Source organism: Narcine bancroftii, chromosome 2, assembly GCF_036971445.1.
Source record: "Narcine bancroftii isolate sNarBan1 chromosome 2, sNarBan1.hap1, whole genome shotgun sequence".
Taxonomy (NCBI): Eukaryota; Metazoa; Chordata; class Chondrichthyes; order Torpediniformes; family Narcinidae; genus Narcine; species Narcine bancroftii.
The window spans coordinates 36,485,248-36,493,918 of NC_091470.1; positions in this window are offsets into that span (position 1 = coordinate 36,485,248).

Here is an 8,671-nt window from a genome sequence, read left to right on the forward strand (position 1 = left end):
TTCAGTGGCTGTGGAAAAGTGCCTATTGTGTTAGCTGGGTGGATTATGTGTTCATATCTTTTGAGTTATAGTATTTAACTATGGAATTATTTTATCTGAGGTTTTAAATTACTGTACCAACAAAAATTTAGGGCCTTGTTTTACAAAGTTGAACAAAGTAATTTTCTGTGAGGTGAAGCATCACTCCAGCTAGTGCCTGTGGCAAAATTCCCAGCCACATGTAATCATAAAGGAACCCAATTGCTTTACTCTGACCAGATGATGTAAGGTGAATGGCACATTTCAGGGCAATGGGAATTGAAGTTTCCAGGTCAGAAGGTAAATTGCTATTCAAATTGTCAAGCAATTACTAGGTGGTTAATACTCTCGGAAATATTGATATGATCCTGATTATGAATGATACAGTGACACGATAAATTTCTTAGATAGTTAGGGTAAAATAATAAGTAAACATTGCAATAATTAGCTATCTTTTTCTCTTGAAGACATCTGGAATATTAATGGGGTTTATTAAAAGATTAATTTGGCATTCCAACTAATTTGTTACTTAACAAGCTAAGGGCTACAGCTACCACAATTATAATTGAAGCAATAAATTACACAACGCGAATAATATTTTGCACTGCTGTTTAAAAACTGTTCATTGCTATGGTTATCTTTGAGATGTTAAGTTATTTACTGCAGTTAATGGGTCTCTGCTTACCCAATTGTAATACGTGCATGACTTCACTTTTGAAATCATTTTCATGGTTAGCTTTAGATGTGTTCAAATGTCCTGTTGAGGATACCTCAACATTTTCATCTCACATCTCCAGCAACTGTGCAAATTATCATGATGTTTGAGGAGAAAAGACTGAGTAATTCCAGAAAATGCTAAATGGCCTGTTACAGCAGACTCTGGTCAACTATGTGCTTTTTATATCAGTTCAAATTCAGAGTTGGACACAAAGAGTAAGCGCTGGCCATCAAATATTGACTTATGCTAACTTTACATTTATCCCATATCGCTTTTCCCACATTTCCATAGCCTCCCTCCATTTTCTACCATTCAGCTTTGCACCAGGGCCTAATAAGCTGTCAACCTGTAAAATATAACTCTACACAATTGCAAATATTAGCTATATAAAACGTAGGTTTTGTCACACCTGCAGTATTTGTGCAATTCTGGCTGCCCATTACATGTAGGAAAGGGTGAAGAGATGCTGCCTGGATTAGTAGGTCTGAGCTATAAGGGGAGTTGGGCAAACTTGGGTTATTTTTTCTGGAATGCAGAGGCTGAGGGGACACCTGATCCATTTATAAAGTTATGAGAGACCTAGATAAGTTAACAGTCAGAATCCTTTTGCAAGGGTAAAAATGCCAAATGCCAGAGGATGTGCATTTAACGTAAGTTGGGAAGGGTGATAATTATAGGAGATGTGTAGGACAAATTTTTTTCACACATTTTATGAATTTGTAAAACTATTTATCTTCTAATAAAGGTAAAAGGTTACATTTTTGTCAAGTAATACTACATTTAAAATGTAACATACATGAAATTCTTTAACTTTTTTCTACCGTAACTTTTTTCTACTGTAAGGCAGTCAGAGAATCACCACTTTGTCCAGTGCCCCTTACAAAAACCTACAGCACCTCATGTTCATAGGCCATCTGCCCTCCAAGTACTGTCCAGTCCTGAGCCTGTTTAGCTTCTGGGATCACAATCTCAGACGTATTCAGGCTATTAGGTGGTATAAGTACATTAGAAGTACAATATTTCAAAAATTATACCAAGCTACTTAACTTTATTATCCTTGGGATTAGGTCTTCTAACAAAATACCTTCAGGTAGCTCCATTCTTGCTGTTGCCTTGTTCCTTGGAAGCTTCATGGATTCATAGAATCACTTAGTTATTACTAGCTGTGATCCCTATTTACATTAATTCCATTTGCAAGCAACTAGCTTTTCCGAGCCAAGTACTTCTCCAAACATCTTTTAAATCTTGTAATGTATCTGGCTCCACCTCCAAGTCTTGCAAATCAACACTGTGAAAATCCTGCACCTCAGATCTCCTTTAAATTTCTCTCCTTTCACATTCAACCTTCACCCTTTGCTTTAGATTCTCCTCTCTTGTGAAAAAATTGACTATCTTATCGATGCTTTGCATAATTTTACAAACTTCTATAAGGGTCAGCCCCTCAGCCCCCTACATTCAGTGAGAATAAACCAGGCTCGTTCAATCTCTTCTGAAAACCGCAGCCTTCCATTCCGAGCAACATCTTGATTAATCTCTTTTGAATGTCTCTATTGTTACCTCATCCTTCTTGTTGTGTGGAAACCAGAAATGTACAGAATGCTCAAAGTGTGGTCTAACCAATGTTTTGTGTGGCTGCAATATTATTTCATGATTATTAATTAGATGGAACATGTTACATAAAAAAAATTTATGTGATTCATATGAATAAGAATTATCAAAGGTCAAATGTCATTTTCCCATATGACATGTAAAATGTTTCTTACCAAGATTGGAAACTTAATAATTGCCCATTCAATTAGATAGAGTATTTACAAAAATGGATGTGGATAATATCTGCAAAGAAAGAGAGGAAACTAAAAATTCAATTGTTAGAGAATTATGAGTTGTATTTAAACAGGAACATGTTATTTTTGATCTTGTCTCTTGCAATAAATCAGGCTTACTATGAGCACTTAGATATTTGGGAAGAGTCATGCTAATCATTTTAAATTTAAATAAAGACAATTACATAAATATGTGCAGGTGATCTATTTTAGTTTGGGAATTAGATCAAAAGATAAATGATAATAAGTAAATGTAAAAAAATTAATAAGAAGATTTTTATCAAATATACATTCCACAGAACTAAATTACTACAGGAAAAATGATCCATCTGGTTAACTGAAGAGGTTGAAGAGGGGACTAGATTAAAATTAAGACTTAAAATGTTAGCAAGAATGATGCACCACATATCCGTCCTGCTATCCCCAGTACATAGACCGCTGGCAAAATAAAAAAAAACAGTTCAAAGGAGTTCAGGACTTGTCCTGGGAGGGGCGGGAGGGGGCCACAGCAGTGCTACAGGACTGCTTTGAGATCACAGACTGGATCTATTTCAAGGAGGTGACCACCTACTATGGTCTTGTACATGAACTTAGTGACTGCCGACTTCAGCAAGTGCATTGAGGATGTCACCAAGATCAAATGCTTCTAAACCAGGGAGCTCGTGATGCTGCCTTCAGGACAGGAGACAAGATGGCACTAAGATCAGCCAGAGCTGAACTCTCCCATACAATCTGGATGGCAAAGCATGAGTATGGACAGAAGATCCATAGACAGCTGTGCTACTTTGGTGACACAAAAGCATGTGGCAAGGGATCAAAACTCTAACAGACCACAAGACAACCTCGTGAGTCAAAGGCACCTTTCTTTGGTACAGACTGAACATCTTTGATGCATGGTTCGATGGCAAGAGCAGACTGACGCCAAAGAAAGTTCCATTTTCCTCTGGTGAACAAATCCTCTGAGGTAAGAAGGACCCTATCTAAAGTGAACCTGTACAAGTGCCAGACAATATACCTGGAAGACTGCACAGAACAACTGACAGACATCTTTATGGACATCTTCAACATGTCACTGCAGCAGTCCATTGACCCTATGAGTTTCAAACCAGTACCAAAGAGGGGATGCTAAGAGGCCATAATGACTACTGCTCAGTGGCACTGACCTCCACCATTATGAAATGCTTTGAGCATCTGGTGATGGAATGCATCAAAGCACACCTCCCAGAGACATTGGACCCATTTCAATTCACACTGAGCACCAGTACTGTGTGCTCAGCCTGCTTCTGACCCAGATCCAGATCTAACAGTCATCAAGTTTGCAGATGACTCAACAGTAGTTGGCCTTATCAGCAACAACGATGAGTTGCACTACAGAGAAGGGGTGGAAAATCTCGGGAAACATTGTGAGAACACAACCTGAATCTAAACATGGACAAGAAACAGGAGATGATTATGGACTTCAACCTCATTATAGGAAGGATGTGGACGCTGTGGTGAGGGTACAGAGGAGATTTACCAGAATGTTGCCTGGAGTGGAAAATAAAACTTATGAGGCAAGGTTAGCAGAGCTGGGACCTTTCTCTTTGGAGCGTAGAAGAATGAGAGGAAACTTAATAGAGGTCTACAAGATTATGAGAGGCAATAGACAGGGTGGACAGCCAGCGCCTTTTCCCCAGGGCAAGAATAGCACACACCAGAGAAAATATGTACAAAGTGAGGGAAGTGTTTTAGAGGAGATATCAGGGGTTTGTTTTATTACACAGGGCCTGGAATGCTTTGCCAGGGATGGTGGTGGAAGCTGAAACATCAGGGGCATTTAAGAGATTTGTAGACAGGCACATGGATGGAAAATAGATGGCTACAGGGTAGGGAATACATGGGTCGGCACAACATCAAGGGCTGAAGGGACTGTACTGTACTGTAGTGTTCTATGTTCATTTCAAGAGGACCACCCTGCACTACACATTAATAGAGAGCTCCGTACCTTAGAATCCACTTAAGAAGTGATGTATCCTGGATGCACAATATCTCTTCACTTGTCAAGAAGGTGCAACAGTGACTGCACTTACTGAGAAGACTGAGGTGGACAAAGCTACTGGCCATCATCAATTCAACTTTCTACTGGAGCTCTATCGAGAGCATCTGGCTGGCTGCATCACAGTGTAGTATGGTTGTTGTGGAGCAGGGGTGGCCAAACCCTTTTGGTTGTGAACCAAATACAGAAAAATATAAGGGGTCATAGGCCAAACAATTCTAAGCCTGGCAGTTTTCAAGAAAAGCAGTATTTTTAGACCAGAAAAAAACCAGTGCCATCGAAAATTCATTTTCCATCAAAATAACTACACAACACTTTTGAACAATTTAACTGTTGACATTATAGCAGTTTATTGATGTGCTCACATATTACAGTAGGCATTTCTACATATGCTGGTCTTAAATTTGATTTAAATAAATACAATAAAACTCTTTAAACTCTCATTCAGAAAGCAGTGCAAAATAAAAAGCAGTGTACATAATAAGGACAGAACATGAGAAGGAGAAGGTCGTCTCCAACATTCCTCCACAATTCTCAGAGAATGCAGTTCATGCCCAAACTATTAAAGGTAGGTTATTAAAGTTAACAGATGCCTTGCAAATCAAATAAACATGCATCCCCTTGACTTCTGTGAAACAGTATTCATTTTCCCACCGTCTGAAATTTTGGGTACTTTCACTATTTTCCATGTTTTTGGTTCTTAATCAACTGAAGTAAACTTTTTTTTAAAAAAAACCAAGGTAATTTTTTTTAACGTAGGCAAAAGTCAATCTGGCAGTGACAACTAGTGTTGAAACTAAGAAGTGCAATGTACATACTGTGCAATTTCTTGTTAGAGACTATGTTCTAACAGGCCATTTAAAAATAGGCCAAGGGATGCAGAGGGGACTGTAGTTCCCCCCCCCCCCCTGCTGTAGAGCATTGGATGGGAGGTCAATTCGTAGGATTATAAGGGTGACAGAGAGGATCACTAGGGTCTCCTCCTCCCCTCCATTGATTTTATTTACCAGGATAGGTGTCTAAAAAGGGCTCACAAAATCAGTGAGGATCCTTATCACCCTGCACACAGCACTTTTCAGCTGCTCCCATCGGGAAAGATATAAAAGAATATAAGAGCCAGAACCACCAGGCTGAGAAATAGCTTCTTCCCATGGAGAATGAGAATGCAGAATGATTGATGATCAGCTCACAAAAACTCTCCAACACCATCCTACTTATTTAATGAAATATTTATACATGTATATACCTACTGCAAATGTACAGTTTGCTTGATTGTGTGTATGGATGTTTTTGCACTGAGGACTGGAGAACACTTTTTACATCGGATTGTACTTTTACAATTGGATGATAATAAACGTGAACTTCAACTTGAAACTATAAGTAGAACAAGGAAATGGCTTATGTTTTGCATGTCTTCATATCAGAGACAACATATAAACATACAAATAAAAGGGAATCAAAAATTTAATGTAACTGAGAAAGATAAAGTAATTAACAAGCAAAGTAACAGATAAATTAATTAGGCTAAAAGTTACCAAATCCGTGAATCTGATGGCCATTCAACAAGGATTCTAAGAAAGTGGTTATGGAGTGATGCATAGATCACAGGATCTACAAAATTCACTGAATTCTGGAATGGTCCCAATGAATATAAAGCAACAATGGAATAATGCTTGTCAAGAAAGGAGATAACAAAATAGGGAACATTGGTTATTAAAAAAATCCTGGAACCTATTATGAAGGAAATGTTAATAAGGAACTTCAAGAATCAAAATATGATGAGATTAAGGATTTGTTTTAGGGAAATAGTTGTTGACAAATCTAGTAACAGTTTCTTGGTCAGTGCAATTAATAAGTGGGATCCCAGATTTTTAAAATACAACCCAGAAACACTTTTTCATTACATAGCGATACATGGGGTTGGAGGTGAGATACCAGCAATGGAAAGAGAATTAATTCAAAGACAGGAAACCAAGAATAGGAATAAATGGATAATTTTCTTGTTGCCAATCTAATACAAGTGGAATATCACAGGACTGGTACACACCCCCTCAGACTAATCAGAATCTATGACCATGGCTTCGATGAAAGGGCCACGTGCAAACCATTTAATGTTGCTGACAAAGCAGGCTGGGAAGGGTAAAGATGTGCGTCAGAAATAAAGTTTGCTAAGGGAAGTAGGGGGTTATAATGTAGGAAGTTGGAACCAAATTAGGCATAGTCGGGTGCATTTTTTTTATGGGAGAACATGAATAAATGTTGATTTCATCACACAGGCACAGATTGACAAAGACACATACTCCCACTGCGCATCCACATGTTTATTGACAAGATGTGAATCTTTTGTGAGAAATCTAGAGTAAATTAGCTATTGAACAAACATTTTAAACTGCAGGAGACGTCTCTGAGAAAGTTAGTGTGCCTGTCATCACACCCACACTTTATTTCCTGTAATGGGACAGAAGTTTTTCTTTTTCAATATTTTTAATGGTTTTTGAAAAGAATAATATCAGATACATAGATAGATATGATATAATGTTCAGGTAACAATAAATTAAATTACAGAGAGTAACAGTAAACAAGATACGTATAATCCATGTTATTGATTAAAAAAAAGGAAAAAAAATTATAACAAATCTAATTAAATTTCTAACTGCAACCCTATTATATGAGTGATTACCATCAAAGTCATACATCAACTACTAATTTCAAAATTAATAGGTTCAGAAAAAAAAGAAATGAAAAAGGAAAAAAGTTAATAAAGACCAAAAATAATTGATCTATAAATTTTGAAAAAATAATTTTAAAAAGAACCCCAAAGAGAAAAAAAACCTCATTTCAGGAGCTGAATACCCGATTTTCTCAAGAAGAAGAGTTTTCATCAAATCCAATGACCATTGTGCCTGTGTGGGAGAGACAACATCTTTCCAATGCAGCAAAATAAACCTTCTAGCAATCAGGGGAGCAAAAACATCCACATGGGATATTGAGATGGAGTCAAAATTAAGTCCATTGGTTCACTCATTTCAAAAATAGCAATAAAAGAGCTCAGAGAGAGATTTATATCAAGAATTATTAAAGATAGTGTACTAAATACCTTCATAGAGGGAGGGACATAGCCAGAAAATATATGAAATACCTTCCTGAGTTGTTCACTTAATCACATTACGAGGATATATTTGGATAAAATTCAGCTAATTGAACTTTGGAATAGTGGGCCATACAGAATACTTTAAATTATAATAAAGAATGAACAGTACAGAGAGAAGATGAATGAACATTTTTGTCAAAATAGAATCTCATGTATCTTCAACAAACAACAACTGAAGGTCATGTTTTCAAACTTTCTTAATGTTAGATAAAGAACTATCGCTAGATCTTAAAAGTAGTTCATAAAGGGATGAAAGCAGTACTTTTTGATTAGGTCCAAAATTAAATATTTCCCAGATAAAATTAAAATCTAAATTTTGGGGAAGCCTCAACGTTAAGGATTTTAAGAAGCTCCTAATCTGTAAATAGCGAAAAATAAGTTGATTAGGTCATTTAAATTTGCCAAATAATTGCTCAAAGGAACCAAAGTTTCAGTCTATATTTTAGTCCAAGAAAGATTGAATACCCAAACTGGACCACTGAGTATATCTAATGTCTTGAACCAAAGGTATAAAAAAAAGGAATTATGTAAAATTGGGCTAAGTAATAAAAATCTATAATAACCAAAGTGGTTTCTAAATTGAAATCAAATATGCCAAGTATGTCTAATTAACAGAAGTCTAAATACATTTCTGGCCTTCTCCACTCCCTCCTGGATGCTGATTCATCCTTTCTTTTTATACAATCCACTACTGTGGTATTTTTAGCGAATTTGTAGATTTCTATACTACAAACTATGGCAAAGATTTAGAAAGAGTCCAGTATGTTTGTTCCTATGGCTTGGCTTGGTTTGGCTTGGCGAACAAAGATTTAGGAAGGGGGCTTTCCATGTCTCTGTAGGCTCACTGGTGGCTGACGAGGCCAATGTGGGACACACATGCCCGGGCGCTCCAGCTGTAAGGAAAATTCTGTTCTGGGTTTGGTGCT